The sequence below is a fragment of the Hippopotamus amphibius genome, chromosome 15, assembly GCF_030028045.1.
Source record: "Hippopotamus amphibius kiboko isolate mHipAmp2 chromosome 15, mHipAmp2.hap2, whole genome shotgun sequence".
NCBI classification, from domain to species: Eukaryota; Metazoa; Chordata; class Mammalia; order Artiodactyla; family Hippopotamidae; genus Hippopotamus; species Hippopotamus amphibius.
The window spans coordinates 15650496-15668190 of record NC_080200.1 but is presented as its reverse complement, the minus strand read 5'-3'; the positions used below and the strand labels follow the sequence as shown (position 1 = coordinate 15668190).

General features: G+C 48.1%; 1 non-coding gene across 1 annotated transcript; it reads right to left on the bottom strand.

The window, feature by feature from the left end:
• Positions 1–16702: 16702 nt before the first annotated feature.
• On the bottom strand, positions 16703–16774 carry TRNAE-UUC (transfer RNA glutamic acid (anticodon UUC)). Its single transcript has one exon. It is a non-coding gene; the product is annotated as a tRNA-Glu (tRNA).
• Positions 16775–17695: the final 921 nt, after the last annotated feature.

The window sequence follows — 17695 nt, the reverse complement described above, 5'->3', positions numbered from 1 at the left end:
AGTGTCTTTTCGTTTTCCTGGGATGCAGCCTCTCTGCCTCCTGCCCTGAACACTGGACCTATATCTTTGTTTTGGGGGTGACATTGAGGTCCCCTTGCTCGGGGAGTGGGGGTCCATGGCCAGACCCTGGGGGGTGGTGTATGAATGCTGCCCCAGGAGACTGTAAGGGTTGGCTGATCCTTTCAACAACCGAGCTATGAGCTGCACCCACGGGGCCTCTGGGGCCAGGCTGCCGGTGAGAAGGCAGACTCTCATTTCATGACTTTTTTTTTTTTTTAATATGTAAAAACGTGTAGCAGCTGCAAACCTACCCCACATCTGACCTGGATTTTCAGTCTCGGTGGTGGGGACCAGCTTCTTGTTTTCCTTAAGAGGGGGTGGGCACAATGGAGGCTGGGAACTGAGCTCCATGTGTGCTGGTGTGTTTGAGCAGGAGGGCAGCAGGGCAGCCAGCGGGCTTTTGTGTAGAAGGTTTTCGGACGCGCCTAGGACTCAGTAAATTTTTATCGCACTCCCTGGTGACTTTGAACTTTCCAGCCAGGGATGAGAGTGACATCTCCCAGGAGGCAACTAAATTCAGCCGGACCTTGACACCCATCAGAGAGAGGGGGTGGCGGCAGCAGCCGTGAGGAAAACATGCATTTTGGAAGTGTTCTTCTATTTTTTGGGAGAACACGCGGTTTTATTGCTTCCCTAAGTGTGAAGCGTGCTGGAGTCTGATGCCATGTTGGATCCTGTCTCCCACCATGCAGTTCTTTTGAAAACAGCTGGGATTTTTGTTTTGTTTTGTTTTCTTAAACATTCACCCTCTTTCCCTCCTGTTCCGATGCCCAGGGTGGTTGCTGCCTCCGTTGAGCTGCTGTGTTGCTCGGAGACCAGGTTGATGGGTTTCTGAGTGAAATGCATTTTCTGAGGGGCTTTCTCTGGAGGGGATAGGTGGGCGTGGGTGGGTGATGTGAGGTCAGCGTGTGGCAGTGGGTGTGGGCCGTGGCCCTCAGGGTAAAATGATCAGGGCCCCGCTCCCCTCTCCGTTTCAGCCCTCCCTCTGCCAGAAATGCCCCCTCCACATCCCCAGTCCGAGTTTGCAGTCTCCTGAGAAATCTGGAGCGTAGGATGTCATTGCATCTACTCACTCAGCCTGCTTCCGTGAGCAGAGGTTGTGGCTCTTTTGGATGTAGGGGGCTCAAGTCCAGGGCATCCCCCAGAAGTCTTATTCAGAATGACATCAAACTCTAACTTGCTCTGTTCTCTAAAGGTCTGATCAGTGGGGCTCTGAGGAAGCAATGGTTCCAGGCAAGCTGGAGAAGGGAGGGGACACTGGAAATGAGCCAGGTTTGAGCTTAGGTGGGTCCCTGTGGAATCCAGACACACCATCCCCAAACTCTGCATTTTCATCTTTCTTTTGTCCTCACTTCTCCTCTCCGTTTAAAGCACCATGGGATTTAGCAACTTAGAGAGATAATTTATTGTCTGATCATTGTCGAATGTGTGTGTGTCATTTTTCTGTTCCTGCCATGGTTTTAGATTTCCTCGTCAAGTCAAGCCAGAACCCTGTCCTTGTCCACGATGCAGAGCACATAGCTCATTTTTATTTAATCGGACAGCCATTAAACATTTCACCCGCTCCTTGCCAGCTTTGAAATGTTCCTGTTTTAATTATTTTTATCTTTTTCTTTGGGGCAAATGCATCCATTCACTCCATGGTGTATCTGTCTGCATTTGTGGGGTCCCGGACGACAGTGTCCTTGTGTGAGAGGAGGGGGGCCACGTCCCATGCCTTCTCCTTTGTCATTTCAGAGTCTCAGGTTGTGGGGGGCACAGAATAGGGAAAGGGATGAGCCTGTGAGGTAGGTGCGGCTCGGCAGGTGTGGAGGTGAGCAGTGCCAGAAGGGTTGGGTGCGGTGAGTGTTAATGGTGGAAAGATGGGCTGAGGGATGTGGTGGGAAGGCCGGTAGAGGAAAGGTGAGAAGTGATGCTGGGGGTGGACTTGTAGGAGAGCGGAGGGGGCCTCTCTCTGCTGAGTCCCTGTACTGAGGTGGGGGATGGGGGCAGAGACAGTGATCTGGGTGTCAGGTGATGGCATCTCCTTTAAGATGCTAGAGCCTCTGCTCCTTATAACTTGATTCTTCCCTCAGCCCCTTTGACCCCCTGCTTCCCACCAAAAAGAAGGTCGGTGGTCTGCGTGTTGCGTACGCAGCTTGAAAAAGAAATAAGACAGAGTGGAATGAAAGAAGAGTGGGAAGAAGCAGCCGTTCCAGTTGGTGGACTAGGCTTGGTGCCTCCTGGCCGACCTGGTCCAAGCAAGGCACAGCCAAGGGCTCCTGGTCACCGAGAGAGACGGGGCCACGGGGCAGCAGGGGGTAAGGGGCAGAAATCATGGCTTCCCAGTCGGTGCCCGGTCTTTGGGGAAAGGTCAGACTCTGATAGTTTCAGCCAGAAAAATAGTTTTCAGCTACCCTGCTCTTTGCTGGCGTGGAAACTTCTAGAACAGAAAGGGCCTGCTCAGGGGGATGACTGGAAAAGTATCCTCGTGATGCCTTTTTGTTATCTTAGAAGTTTCTGCCAGGAAGCCAGGCCAGTGGGTGTGTGTGTACGCCCGCAGGCCTGTGCCCCCCGGGGGTGACCGGGAGGGGGAGGGGAGCTGCTCGTGGAAATCCGCCCACCCCACTGGCTTCTTTTTTCTGCCACTGTCTAGACTGTTGACCTTTGACCTCTCTGCCTCTTGGAGCGTCTGAACCCAGAACTCCCCTTCAGGGATGGTGGGACAAAGCCCCATTCTTCTCTGAGGCCCCAGCCTCCACCCTGAGACCACCAGAAGCCCTCCTGAGCCCGCAGCCGGCGTGAGGCGCTGAGGGTGGTCATACAGGCAGGTCACCCCTCGTGGCCAAGAGTCTCATGGCCTCCACAGACATGTGGGAGCCGAAAAGGGCTTTGTTTTTATATCTGCCGTTAAATTCCCCTTCTCATGGAACAAGTGCCTCGTAAAGGGACCGGGGCCGCCACTGGGAGGAAACACATCTCCATTTTTGCAGTGAGGACGTGCATTAAAGGCCAGGGTCCCCCTTACCCAGGGCACGGTGGCTGTTGAGGGGGAAGGACTTTTGCCAAGAATCCATATCTCGAAAGTTAGTTCTTGGATGGATGCTGGACATACCGGCTAAGAGACCCTGTCCTCCAGTTCGGGGGCAGCTGTCACCGCTGCGTTTCAGGGGCTCCCAGACCTCCAGGGGCTCCAGTCCAGCCCAAGCTGCTCCCCGCACTTAAAATCCGTTTCTCCTCCTCCCTCTCCTCACCCAAGCCTTCCCTTCAGCTGCCCAGAGACCCACAGAAGTGCCTGCAATACACATGAGACACAGAGAAAGGGGACAGGAACGGGAGGGAGAGAAGCATCCCCCAGGTCCTCGTTCCCCACTGCCCGGGTCAGGCTCACCCTCATCTGTAGGGGTGGGACCTGCGGCCACTGGCTTTTGTGTTCTGCATGATGTGAGGAAATCCCAGACAAAGCCAGGTTGGAATTGGGTGCTCTGCTCCCGAGGCCTGGCTGGATGCCACGGGAGACCCACCTGGATTCTGGAAAGCAGAGCTGGCGTTCCGCCTGCCCAGGGGGTACCTGGCATGTTCCCGGGACTCCCTTAACATCTCAGGTTTCTATCTTGTCCTTAGTCTCTCTCTAGGAAGAACCCTTCCTGCTGAAGGTGACCCTGTGTTCTGTCCCCAGAGGAGAGTCCAGCCCCTGCAGCTTCAGGGTGGCTTCTCCCTGACCCCAGGGAGACTCCTATGAGTGCCTTGTCTGAAAGCCTTGTGTCTGGGACCCCAGGCCGGGCAGGGGTCCACCGGGCTTTGCTGGGGGCTGGGCCCTGGGAGACCCCAAACTTGACACCCCAGAAAGCAAATAAAACAGTTGAAATATGCAATTTCTTGCGTGTCTTTGTGAGAAGCTGGCGTCCGCCAGGGTCATCCTCAGCCTGGGGGCATCAGCTGGCAGAGGGGGCCTCAGATCACCAGTATTTCTGTCCTTGGTGCTTGGTGTGTGACCTGGTATTTGGTTTGCGGCCTTTGCAGTGAGTGCGCCGAGTGGATAATGATAACAGGATTTCTATATTGAGTTTTCTCCCTCCTACAACCCACTGCCTTGGTTCTGATGCACAGAGAGGTTGAGTAACTTGCCTATGGTCACACAGCAAGGGGGGTGGGTGCTGGGATTTGAACTGTGATCATGTTGACCCCCAGTGTGTGCAGAATTCCCCTGTTGGGGGGTGCTGTTACCACATTTTACAGATAGGGAAACTGAGGCTCTGTCAGTTGAAGCCCCTTGTTCCAAGGAGAGGAAGGGCAGAATGTGAACCCAAGCTGGCTTCTCTGGAGCTGAGGAGCTTGAACACTGGAAACAGGATTCGATTATCCCCCCATATCTGTCCTCAGCAGGAATGGGGACACCCCAGAGTCAGTGGCCTTCAAAAAAGAAGGGGCTTGCGGAGCAACTAAGCCCATGGGCCACAACTACTGAGCCTGTGCTCTAGAGCCCATGAACCACAACTACTGAGCTTGCGTGCTGCAACTACTGAAGCCCACACATCTAGAGCCTGTGCTCCGCAACAAGAGAAGCCACCACAATGAGAAGCCCGCTCACCACAAGGAAGAGTAGTCCCCGCTCACCACCACTAGAGAAAGCCCGCTCACAGCAATGAAGACCCAACGCAGTGACTTCCCTGGTGGCGCAGTGGTTAAGAATCTGCCTGCCAACGCAGGGGACACGGATTCGATCCCTGGTCCGGGAAGATCCCACATGCCGGGGAGCAACTAAGCCTGTGCACCACAACTACTGAGCCTGCACTCTAAAGCCCACAAGCCACAACTACTGAGCCCACGTGCCTAGAGCCCATGCTCTGCAACAAGAGAAGCCACTGCGCTGAGAAGCCCGTGCACCACAATGAAGAGTAGCCCCTGCTCTCCAGAACTAGAGAAAGTCCACATGTAGCCACAAAGACTCAACACAGCCAAAATAAATAAATAAAATAAAATAAAATAAAAAAAGAAGGGGCTTCAGCAATAAAGAAGTGGCTTGTCTTTGGGAACATGGATCCCAGGGGAGGGGGTACCGCCTCCAAGTCCCTGAGCCCTCAGGGTCTTTGCACTCCAAGATGAGATGTCTATAGCTCAGTGGTTTTGCTCCTAAGGCTGGCTCTTTCTACGGCCCCAGGGTGTGAGCTGGGTCCCAGGTACCATATAGATGCTCCTGTGGTCACTGGAAAGGGCTGTGTCCTTTTTAGATGGGGACTCCTTTTCAAAATCCTGGACACCTCCCCTCGCCTCCTTGGTTCAGCAGGACCCCCCCCCCTTGGCTACTCTGCCCAGTTAGCAACCCCCTGACCTCAACCATACCCTACAAGTTGCAGGTCAAGAGGCAAGGCTGTGTGTGGAGGGGAGTGGGTAATCCAGGTGGAGGGGGTGTCGGGGGATGGTGGTGGTGGCAGGGCTGATGGCTCAGGGCCTCAAGGCTTGGTGAGTGGTTGGGGTGTTATTCCAAAGGCCATGAGAAGCTGGGAGGTGGGGGACGATCTGCATCCCACTTCCTTGAGCCTCAGTTTCCCCACGCTCATGGGGCTTGTGTGAGAATTCAGTGAGATTCTGTTTTCATCGCTCTGGCACATAGTAGTTACTTAAGTACAATTACTATTACTTCTTCCTCCAGGAAGCCCTCCTGGCTGTCCCGGCACCTCCTCTGCCTCCCATAGCTGCCCGGTTCCCCCACCCCCCACCCCCGTGCCAACATACTCTGGGTAGTAACTGACTGGTTCCATGGGAGCCCCGGAGGACAGGTAGATCTGTCTGGGGTCCCCTGTGTCTGTTGCACCCAGCATAGCACTGGGCACGTGATAGGTGTGCGATAAACCACAGGAGAGAGGAGAGGAGTCAGTGCTGGGTGTTCCGTTCTGAGGCCAACAGGGGGCGCAGGGAGGCGCGGGAGGCGCAGGAGCCTCCGGCGAGGGGAAGGGGGATGACCCGCCCCTGAAGGCCAGGCATCTCCTCCAGCTGAGGGCCCCAGCTGCCTTTTCCCTGCTTCTAGAGCCCCATCTCCTCTTGGCTGCGCCAGGAGCTTATAAATTACCTACTGTGCGCTGGGCTTTGGCCTGGGGATGCACCAGGAATCCAGCAGCTCCCAGGCTGGGAGTACAGTGCAGGGGTCCCAGCTGTGATGGGAGACAGACAAGCAGCTGAAAGGTCTGAGGCATGTTCAGGGAGGTTCATTCAAGAGTAAGGCATGGCCCCATTCAACAGAGTTTCCCTCAGCTCTTGCCCGGATGTTCTCAGTCCTAAAGGTGAGGGTCTCAGACAAGAGTCTATCCCATTCCAGCGATCTGCCTGGGCCCCTCTCCACCTCTCCCACCCTTGGCGGCTCCCCTTGGCCCACAGGAGAAAGCCAGACTCCTCTGCTGAACATCTGAATGCTTTGTCTCATCTTTTCTGCCTGGAAGTCCTCCCCCCCCCACCCCCCATTTACATCTAGAGAACTCCTATGCATCCCTCAAAACCCAAACTTTGGGGGGAAGATGCTGAAGTCATCTTGGGACACTTTGAGTGTGGCAGGCCTGAATAGGGATAAAAGGGGCAAAGTACCACACTGGAAATCCCAAACTAGTGCTTCTCCCACACCTTCTTCAGCCTTCCTACTGGCTCCTTCCTGCCCTGGCAGCTTGCCACTAGGCATTCAGCAGTTTCTACAAGGAGTGCCCAGACCTGCCCGGACATGTCCTGGTCCCCCGGAAGAGCAGAGGAATGGGTTCAGGCTGCCCCCACCTCCAGCGCACGCGCACACACATACACACACACACACACACACACACACACACACTGATGGGCGTGGTGGTGAGAACTGAAAAACAGAGATGCAGAGAGGACGAGAGAGAGAGAGAGAGGGACTGCAGGAGGCAAAGAGAAAAAATGTGGAAACTTCCAAGCTGCTTTTTCTTCCACCGTGCCGTGTGTAGGGTGAGGACACTGAGAGGCAGAGAGGGCGCCCGCCAGCCAAGGAGGAGCACTTGGGATGTTGGGTGACTGGCGCTCCATGCTGTGTGAGTCACGCACAGGGCTGCTCTGTTCTGGGCCTCAGTTTCCCCCGGTGTCAGGGAGCCGATTCCCACACCCACCTGGCAGGGCTGGGTGTCCACACTCAGCCAGGCCCTGGCACACCGCAGGCACTCCATAAATGCACACCATGGTCCATGAAACCATTACAGAAGCAGGCATGCAAACCAGGGTGCTGGAGAGGGGAGGGCGGGGGCGGGAAGTGGGGAGGGGGGGCTCAGGGTTCCGGGCAGCAAGCATGTGGGGCCCCAAGCCTGATGCCTCAGCTGACCCACTTCCTGCCCAGCCTGGGCTGTCCTGGTGACCCCCTGCAGCCAGGAACCCGCACAGCCGGTCCCAGGGCCTGAGCTGACCACTTCCGTCCCCCCTCACCCCTGCAGCCCAGGCCCTGCTGACTCACACTCAGCTGTCCCCATTCTTCCTCCACTGAGCTCTGATTTTGGTGGAGGGGGGGATGCTGGCAGAGGTCCAAACCCAGAAGTCCGGGAAGTCACAGCTGGCTGGGAGTATCACAGAGGAGTGAGAACCATACCCCGGGCTTAACTGCCTGAAAAATGAAAACCTGCCCTTAATAAGGAAAAAAATGAATACTTTAGGGACAGCCCATTGGAATCGATCACAATTTCAAACTTTCAGCCACCAAAAAAAATCCATAAAGAAATTGAAAATATAAGCCAGGGAAGAGAGGAGATATCTGAGATGCATTTAACTGACCAAGGAATAGCTTCCAGAACATATGAAGCTCCCCCCCCCGCACCCCCCCCCCCACACACACACCAGACACACTAGGCAGAAAGAAAAAACGCCAAACAGAAAAATGGGCAGATGGCATTGTTTTTGCCCTAACAATGACCACGAACTGGGTCTTACATTTCTGGCTTACAACAGCAGAAATTCCCCCTCTTGCAGTTCTGGAGGCCAGAAGTCTCACGTTAAAGTGTCAGCAGGGCTGGAGGTTGTGAGGGAGAATTGGTCCCAGGCCCCTCTGCTGGCTTCTGGTGGTTTCTGGCACTGCTTGGCATCCCTTGGCTTGTGGCTGTCCCACTGCAATCTCTGCTTCCATCTTCACGTGGCCTCTTACAAAGAAATCAGTCACTGGATTTAGGGCCCACCCTACTCCAGTATGAACTCATCTTAATGTAAATGATCACATCTACAAAGATCCTCAAGGTGACAACCTGAGGCTCTGGGTGCCCATGAATTTGGAGACATACTATTCAATGTAGTACAGGTGTGAACAGGCAATTCCGGGAAGATGAACCCAGGACAAAGAATAAATAGAAGCTCAATCTAGTCATCAGTGGAAAAAAATCATTGAGACCCCTCTTCACTCTTAGGCAGGGGACGGAGGCACTGGTGATGGGCGTGGGAATCGGCTTGACCACTCGGAAGAACAATTCGGCCACACAAATGTAGCTGAGGATGGCTGGACTCTCCCTCCTGGCTGTTCTGGTCCTGGTGTGAGCCCCAGAGAAACCTACATGTGCATGCCTTCCCAGCAGCATGATTCATAAAAAGAAGGAACTGGAAACTAGGGAGATGTTAAGGTGTGTTCTTACGATGGAGTACTATACAGCAATGGAAAAGGATGAGCCAGACCCGCAGGCAAAAATCTCCAACCCAGATCCTTGAGTGAAAATAATTGTAGCAGTGTGATACCATTTTTACAAAGTTTTTTTAATTTGCATTTCTGTATTGTGGTAAAATATATATATAACATGCATAGAATTTGCCATTTTAACCACTTGTAAGTGGACTGTTAGTGACATAAAGTACATCCAGTGTTGAACACACACACAGTACATCACCACTATCTACTTCCAAAACTCTTCCATCACCCCCAAACAGAAATTCTGTAACCATTAAGCAATAATTCCTCATTTCTCCCCTTCTTCCTCCAGCCCCTCGTAACCTCAAATCTACTTCCTGTCTCTATGAATTTGCATATTCTAGACATTTCATATCAGTGGAATCATATAATATTTGTCCTTCCGTGACTGGCTTATTTCATTCAGCAAAATGTTTCAAGGTTCATCCTCGTTGGGGCATGGATCAGAATATCATTCTGTTTTTATGGCTGAGTAATATTCCATTGTGTCTGGGCTTACCTGGTGGCACAGTGGTTAACAATCCACCTGCCAGTGCAGGGGACATGGGTTCGAGCCCTGGTCCGGGAAGATCCCACCTGCCCCGGAGCAGCTAAGCCTGTGTGCCACAATGACTGATCCTGCGCTCTAGAGCCCAAGAGCAACAACTACTGAGCCCACGTGCCACCACTACTGAAGCCTGTACGCCTAGAGCCCATGCTCCGTAACAAGAGAAGCCCTCACACTGCAACAAGGAGTAGCCCCTGTTCACCACAGCTAGAGAAAGCTGGCGCACAGCAGTGAAGACCCAACGCAGCCAATAGATAAAAAAATAAATTAAAAAAAATTCCATTGTGTGGCTATACCAAATTTTGTTTCTCCATTCAGCTATTGGTGGACATTCACGTTGTTTCCACCTTTCAGCGATCATGAGTAATGCTGCTGTGGACATTGGTGTACAAGCTCAGTTTGAGTCCCTGCTTTTAATTCTGTTGGATATATACCCAGAAATGGAGTTGTTAGATCATATGGTAATTCTATATTTAGCTTTTTGAGGAACTGCTAAACTGTTTTCCATGGCAGCTGCACCATTTCACATTCCCCCCAAGAGGTGCAAGAGGGTTCCAATTTCTCCACACCAACACTTGTTATTTTGCTAATCGCCGTGCTAATGGGTGTGAAGTGGTACCTCACTGTAGTTTTCATTTGCATTTCCCTAATGATTAATGATGTGAGCACCTTCTCACCTGCTTATTGGTCATTTGTATATCTTTCATGGATATAAAATCCTTTGCCCATTTTTACAGGGGTTTGTTTTGGGTTGTTTGTATTTTTGTTGTTGAGTTGCAGGTGTTCTTTATATATTCTGGATATGAAACCCTCATGAGATATATGATATATAAATATTTTCAAGCTTTCTTTTTTTTAAGTCTTTTTTTAAAAAAAGATTTATTTATTTATTGGCTGCGTTGGGTCTTTGTTGCTACGAGTGGGCTTTCTCTAGCTGCGGTGAGAGGTGGCTACTCCTTGCGGTGCGTGGGCTTCTCATTGCAGTAGCTTCTCTTGTTGCGGAGCACAGTCTCTAGGCACATGGGGCTTCAGTAGTTGCGGCTTGCAGGCTCAATAGTTGGGGCTCACAGGCTTGGTTGCTCCATGGCATGTGGGATCTTCCAGGACCAGGGCTCGAACCCATGTCCCCTGCATTGGCAGGCAGATTCTTAACAACTGTGCCACCTAGGAAGTCCCTCTGAGGGCTTTTATCATAAAAGGATATTGGATTTTGTCAAGTGCCTTTAATGCCTCCATTGAAATGATCATATCGGGGTTTTTTCTCTTCATTCTATTAACATGATGTGTTATATTGATTGATTTTCTTTTTTTTTTATGTGGACCATTTTTTAAAAGTCTATTAAATTTGTTGCAACATTGCTTCTATTCTATGTTTTGGTTTTTCAGCCGAGAGGCCTGTGGGATATTAGCTCCCCAACCAGGGATTGAACACACAACCCCTGCATTGGAAGGCAAAGTCGTAACCATTGGACCACCAGGGAAGTCCCTGATTGATTTTCTTATGTGGAACCACCCTTACATTCCTGAGATCAGTCCCACTTGGCTATGGCATGTAACTTTTTTTAAAAATTAATTAATTTATTTATTTATTTATTTTATTGGCTGTGTTGGGTCTTTTTTTGCTGTGCACAGGCTTTCTTTAGTTGCAGTGAGCGGGGGCTACTCTTCGTTGTGGTGTGCAGGCTCCTCATTGCTATGGCTTCTCTTGTTGTGGAGCACAGGCTCTAGGCGTGTGAGCTTCAGTAGTTGCAGCACATGGGCTCAACAGCTGTGGCTCACGGGCTCTAAAGCACAGGCTCAATAGTTGCGGCGCACAGGCTTAGTTGCTCCGCGGCATGTGGGATCTTCCTGGAGCAGGGCTCGAACCTGTGTCCCCTACGTTGGCAGGCGGATTCTGCATTGTTTTTTTGTTTTGTTTTTTGTTTTGGCACACGGGCTTAGTTGCTCCACGGCATGTGGGATCTTCCTGGAGCTGGGATCGAACCCGTGACCTCTGCATTGGCAGGCGGATTCTTAACCACTGGGCCACCTAGGAAGCCCCATGTAACTTTTAATATGCTTTTGGATTCAGTTTGCTAGCATTTGGTTTAGGAATTTTGTATCTTTATTTGTAGGGGATATTGATCTGTGTTTTACAAAAATCCTCAGTCCTCTTCCTGTATTTCTCTTTTATTCTCACACTACTATCACACTCACAACACTTCTGACCCAGAAAAAACACTTCTGACCCAGAAAAAACGCTTCTGTGTTTTCCTCCCCCGCAACAAGCAGTTCTCTGTGATACCACCTGGGTGTCTGACAATTTAACTCCATTGTGATACTATCGACCTGGAGATAGCATCACATTCCACGGGTTAAGGGCTCAGTCTCACAAGACGGCCCCCACTTAAGATGCCAATCGCGAGTCCAGGTTGTGACCTGTGCTTCTGGCCAATTGGTTATAAGTCAGAGGGTCCCATGACCCCCTCAGGTTCAATTAATTTGTTAGAGCAGCTCACAGAACTCAGGAATTTACTTAGTGTTGACCTGTTTGTTATAAAAGAATATAAGAGCTGAGGGTGGGGATATGTGTATAAATACAGCTGATTCACTTTGGTGTACCTCAAAAATTGGCACAGCAGTGTAAAGCAATTATATTCCAATGAAGAGCTTTTAAAAAAAAAGAATATAAGAGCTGAAAGCTCACAGAAGCTTCCAACCCTGAAGCCACACAGTCCAAGGTAAATTGCTTACTCATTTGGTGAAAATAAGAGAAAAATTGGAATGACTTCATTGGAATGGTAAATTTATGGAGGATAACTTGGACGTGCTCTCTCAGTTCTTCTCTTTTCTTTTTGGGGAGGACTTTTGAAAGGGGCAGGCCCTCCCATGGGGAGACCCACTGAAGAGCTGATTGACAGATGAAATCCAGTTATAATGAAGTCATTCTGTAGTAGCGTGGACCCTTAATCCAATATGAATGATGTCCTTATAAGAAAGGAGAACAGACAAGGAGACAGGTACATACAGGAAGAAGAAAGCCATGTGACAATGAAGGCAAAAATTAGAGTCATACATCTACCAGCCAAGGAACACCAAGGATTGCCAGCAAACAACTGAGGTTAAAAGAGGCAAGGAAGGGGACTTCTCTGGTGGCTCAGTAGTTAAGAGTCTGCTTGCCAATGCAGGGGACACGGGTTCGATCCCTGGTCTGGGAAGATCCCACATGCCACAGAGCATCTAAGCCCATGCACCACAACTACTGAGCCTGCGCTCTAGAGCCCACATGCCACAACTACTGAGCCTGAGTGCTGCAACTACTGAAGCCCTCGCGCCTTGATCTCGTGCTCCTCAACAAGAGAAGCCACTGCAATGAGAAGCCTGCGCACTGCAACGAAGAGCAGCCCCTGCTTACCACAACTAGAGAAAGCCCACACATAGCAATGAAGACCCAACATAGCCAAAAAAAAGAGACAAGGAAGAATTCTTCCCTATAGGTCTCAGAAAGAGCATGGCCCTGTCAATATTTCAGACTTGTATCCTCCAGAACTATAAGAAAATAAATCACTGCTGTTTTAAACCAAAAAAAAAAAAGAATAAGATACAAATACAGGGATGCGGAAGGCAAGGCATACAGGAAGCGGTGCGAAGCTTCCACGCCCTCTGCCTGCCGGCACTCCCACACGTTCACCAGCCCGGAAGTTCTCTGAACCGGTCCTTTGGGGATTTTTCTGGAGGCGTCATCACATAGGCAGGATCAATCATTAACTCCATTTACTGGCCATCTCCCCTCTCTGGAGAATGGGCGGCGGGGGAGTGTGGCTGAAAATTCCAAACTCCTAATCACGGCTTGCTTCTTCTGGTGACCAGCCCCCACCCAGGAGCCATCCACGAGCCCATCCAGAGTCGCCCCGTTACAACGAAAAACACTCCTATCACCCAGGAAATTCCAGAGGATCTAGGAACTCTGTGTCAGGAACTAGGGTCAAAGACCAAATATTAGAGCAAAAGATGCTTCTAGTGTTCTTATCACGTGGGAAGTTACAAGCGTTTCAGGAGCTCTGTGTCAAGAACCGGGGGCAGAGACCAATAGATATATATATATTTTTTCCTATTATCTCACAGTGTGCAATTTTCTTTTCTTGTGACATGTTTGTCTGTCATTATTATGAGAGTAATTCTGACCTTGTTAGAGCTGTTGCTTCCTGTTCCATTTTTTGGAAGAATTACATAAGAATTGGTATTATTCCATAAATGATTCAGAATTCACCAGTGAAGCCATCTGGTCTTGGACTTCTCTGTTGGAAGGTTTTTTATTATTATTATTATTTATTATTATTAGCATCACTGCACAGCATATGGGATCCTAGTCCCCTGACCAGGGATCGAACTCAAGTCCACTGCACTGGAAGTGCAGAGTCTTAATCACTAGATGGCCAGGGAAGTCCCAGAAGGTTTGTTTGTTTTTTTGTTTTTTGACTTTTTTTTTGGCTGCGTTGAGTCTTTGCTGATGAAGAGTAGGCTTCCTCTAGTTGCAGCGAGTGGGGGCTTCTCTTGTAGCAGAGCACGGGCTCCAGGTGGGTGGGCTTCAGTAGTTGTGGCATGAGGGCTCAGTAGTTGTGGCTCATGGGCTTAATTGCTCCAAGGCTTGTGGGATCCTCTTGGACCAGGGCTCGAACCCGTGTCCCCTGCACTGGCAGGTGGATTCTTAACCACTGCACCAGCAGGGAAGTCCCTCCCAGAAGGTTTTTGATTTTTGATTCCATCTCTTTATTTGTTATAGGTCTGTTAAAGATTTTCTATTTCTTCTTGAGCCAGTTTAGGTAATTTGTGTGTTCCTAGGAATTTTGCCATCTCATCAAGGTTTTCTAATTTGTTGGCATACAATTTTTCATAGTATTCTCTTATCATCTTTCTTATTTCTATGGAGTCAGTAGTTATGCCCCACTTTGATTTCTTTTCTTTTTTTTTTTTATAAATTTATTTATTTATTGGCTGTGTTGGGTCTTCGTTGCTGCACACAGGCTTTCTCTAGTTGCCGCGAGCGGGGGCTACTCTTCATTGTGGTGCATGGGCTCCTCATTGCAGTGGCTTCTCCTCTTGTGGATCACAGGCTCTAGGTGTGTGGGCTTCAATAGTTGTGGCACATGGGCTCAATAGTTGTGGCTTACAGGCTGAGTTGCTCTATGGCATGTGGAATCTTCCCAGAGCAGGGCTCGAACCCGTGTCCCCTGCATTGGCAGGTGGATTCTCAACCACTGCGCCACCTAGGAAGTCCCCCACTTTGATTTCTAATTTTAGTTTTTTGCATCTTCTCTCTTTTTCTTTTGTCAACCTAACTAAAAGTTTGTTGATTTTGTTGATCTTTTCAAAGAAACAACTTTTGGTTTCATTAATACAAGTGATTCTATTATGTCTTTATTCTCTATTTAATTTATCTCTGCTCTAATCTTTATTATTTCCTTCCTTCTACCAGCTTTGATTTTAGTTTACTCTTCTTTTTCTACTTCCTCAAAGTATAAAGTTAGGTTATTGACAACTTTTAGTATGTTTGTAATTGACCAGGACTCTATGGGGCCTTCCTGGGACAGACCTCCCCCCCAACCCTGCCAATGCCCCCACCATGTCCTCTGCCTACCTCTTGTCTGTAGAAAAATATTAGCCTCCTAGGTCTTAAGTTCCAAAGAACACATGTAATCAGAGAAGTGAAAAAATGCAGAGAGAAGGGAAAACAGTCAAGGAAGACAAAATAATAATAGTTTAGCCATTATACAAAGTCAAGGACCTTTAGATCCATCTCAAGGTCTACAGATAATATTCTGAGCCATGTCCTCTGAGCTGTTTTCCAGATACTGAAACCTCCACCAGATGGAGGAAGTTAACCATATGCTGCCCGTGAGCACATAGACCTCAGACCAGTTGGAACCAGAAGGTTGATGATGTTGACTCCTGATTACCTCACCACCAGCCAACCAGAAGAATGTCCATGAGCTGATTGCACACCCACAACCACTCTCCCTCACCTTGTCCTTAAAAACCTTTCCCTGAAAGCCATCAGGGAGTTCAGATGGTTTGAACACAAGCTACCTGTACTCCTTGCGTGGTGCATGCAATAAATGCTGCACCTTCCTTCACTACAACCTGGTGTCAACAGACTGGCTTTACTGCACATGGGTGAGTGGACCCAAATTTGGTTCGTTAACATGTTGTATTTCTGTTTTCATTCATCCCTAAGTATTTTCCAATTTCTTTCGTGATTTCTTCTTTGATCCATTGTTTCTTTGAGTGTATTGCTTAATATCCACATATTTGCACACATTCCAGCTTTCCTTCTGTTATTGATTTCTAGTTTCAATTCATTGTAGTTGATTTCAGCCTTTTAAAATTTATTGAGTGTACACCTGTAACTTATTGTACATCAACTATACTTCAATAAAAAATAAAATAAAATAAATCAAAAAAATAAAATAAAATAATAAAATAAATCATGCCAAAAAATGTACTGAGAGTTGCTTTTTTGCTTAGTAGCTGATCCATACTGGAGCATGTTCCATGTGCATTTTTTTTTAAACTGGGCAGTCTTTTTTTTTTTTTTAATTTTTTTTTTTATTTATTGGCTGCTTTGGGTCTCTGTTACTGCACATGGGCTTTCTGTAGTTGCAGAGAGCAGGGGCTACTCTTTGTTGCAGTGCATGGGTTTATTATTGTGGTGGCTTCTCTTGTTGCAGAGCACAGGATCTATGTGCATGGGCATCAGTAGTTGTGGCTTGCAGGCTCAATAGTTGTGGCTCATGGGCTTAGTTGCTCCATGGCATGTGGGATCTTCCTGGACCAGGGCTTGAACCCGTGTCCCCTGCATTGGCAGGCGGATTCTTAACCACTGTGCCACCAGGGAAACCCTCCATGTGCCTTTGATAGAGATGTGTATTGTGCTGTTGAAGGAGTATTATATACATGTCTGTTTGGTCTAGTTGGTTTAGAGTATTGTTCAATCCTCCATATCTTTAATCTTCTGTCTAAATGTTCTATCCATTATTAAAAGTGGGGTATTGAAGTCTCCAACTGTTATCATAGAACTATTTACTTCTCCCTTCAATTCTTAGATACAGCTTTGAGTTACTGTTTAGGGTCCTTTCATTTCTACTGGCGGTACTCCCTTTAACATTTCTTGCATGGCAGATATGATAGTAACAAACTCCCTCAACTTTTGCTTACCTGAGAATGTCTTTATTTCTCCCTTTTTCTTCCCCCCTCCCTTCCTCTCCCCCCTTTCTTTCCCTTTCTTTCCTTCTTTCTTTCTTTCCTTCCTCCTTTCTTTCTTTCTTTCTTTCTTTCTTTCTTTCTTTCTTTCTTTCTTTCTCTCTCTCACTTCCTTCCTTCCTTCCTTCCTTCCTTCCTTCCTTCCTTTCTCTCTCTCTCTTTCTTTGTTTCTTCTTTCTTTAATGCTGCATGACTTATGGGATCTGGTTCAATTCCTGGTTTTCCCCAACCAGGAATTGAACCTGGGCCCTGGTGGTGAAAGCACCAAGTCCTAACCACTGGACCACCAGGGAATTCCCTCTCCCTTATTTTTGAAGAATGGTTTTGCTGGATATAGAATTCCTGGTCAACAGTTTTTCTTTCAGCAGTTTAAATATGTCATTTCATTGCCTTCTGGACTCTAGGGTTTCTGATGAGAAATTGGCTGTTGATCTTATAGAGGATCTCTTGTACTTGATAAGTAGCTTTCTCTTGCTACTTTCAAGGTTCACTTTTTGTCTCTGGCTTTCAACAGTTTGATTACAATGTGTCTTAGTGTGGGTCTGTTTGAATATATTCTGCTTGGAATTCATTGAGCCTCTGAGATGTGTAGATTTGTATCTTTCATCAAATTTGGGAAGTTTTTGGCCATTATTTCTTAAAATATTCTTTCTGCCCTTCCTCTCTCTCTCTCCTCCTTCTAGAACTCTCATAATATATATGTTGGTTCTCTTGATGGTGTCCTATGGGTCCTTTAGACTCAGTTCACCTTGCTTCATTCTTTTTATTTCTGCTCTTCAGACTTGATAATTTTAATTTTCCTGTCTTCAGATTTGCTGATTCTTTCTTCTACCTGCTCAAATCTTCTATTGAACACATCTAGTGAATTTTTCACTTCAGTTGTACTTTTCAGATTCATAATTTCTGTTTGGCTTCTCTTTATAATTTGTATCTCTTTATTGACAATCTCATTTTGTTCACAAACCATTTGCCTGATTTCCTTTAGTTCTTTTTTCATGTTTTCTTTAGCTTTTGAGGGTATTTAAGACAGTTGCTTTAAAGTTTTTGTCTAGTAGGTCTGATGTTTGGGCTTCCCTAGGGATGATTTCTGTCAATTACTTTTGTTCCTTTAAATGGACCATACTTTCATGTTTTTTTATGCGTTGTAATTTTTTTTAATGAAAACTAGGCATTTGAATATTATAATGTGGTAAATTCTGAAAATCAGGTTCTAC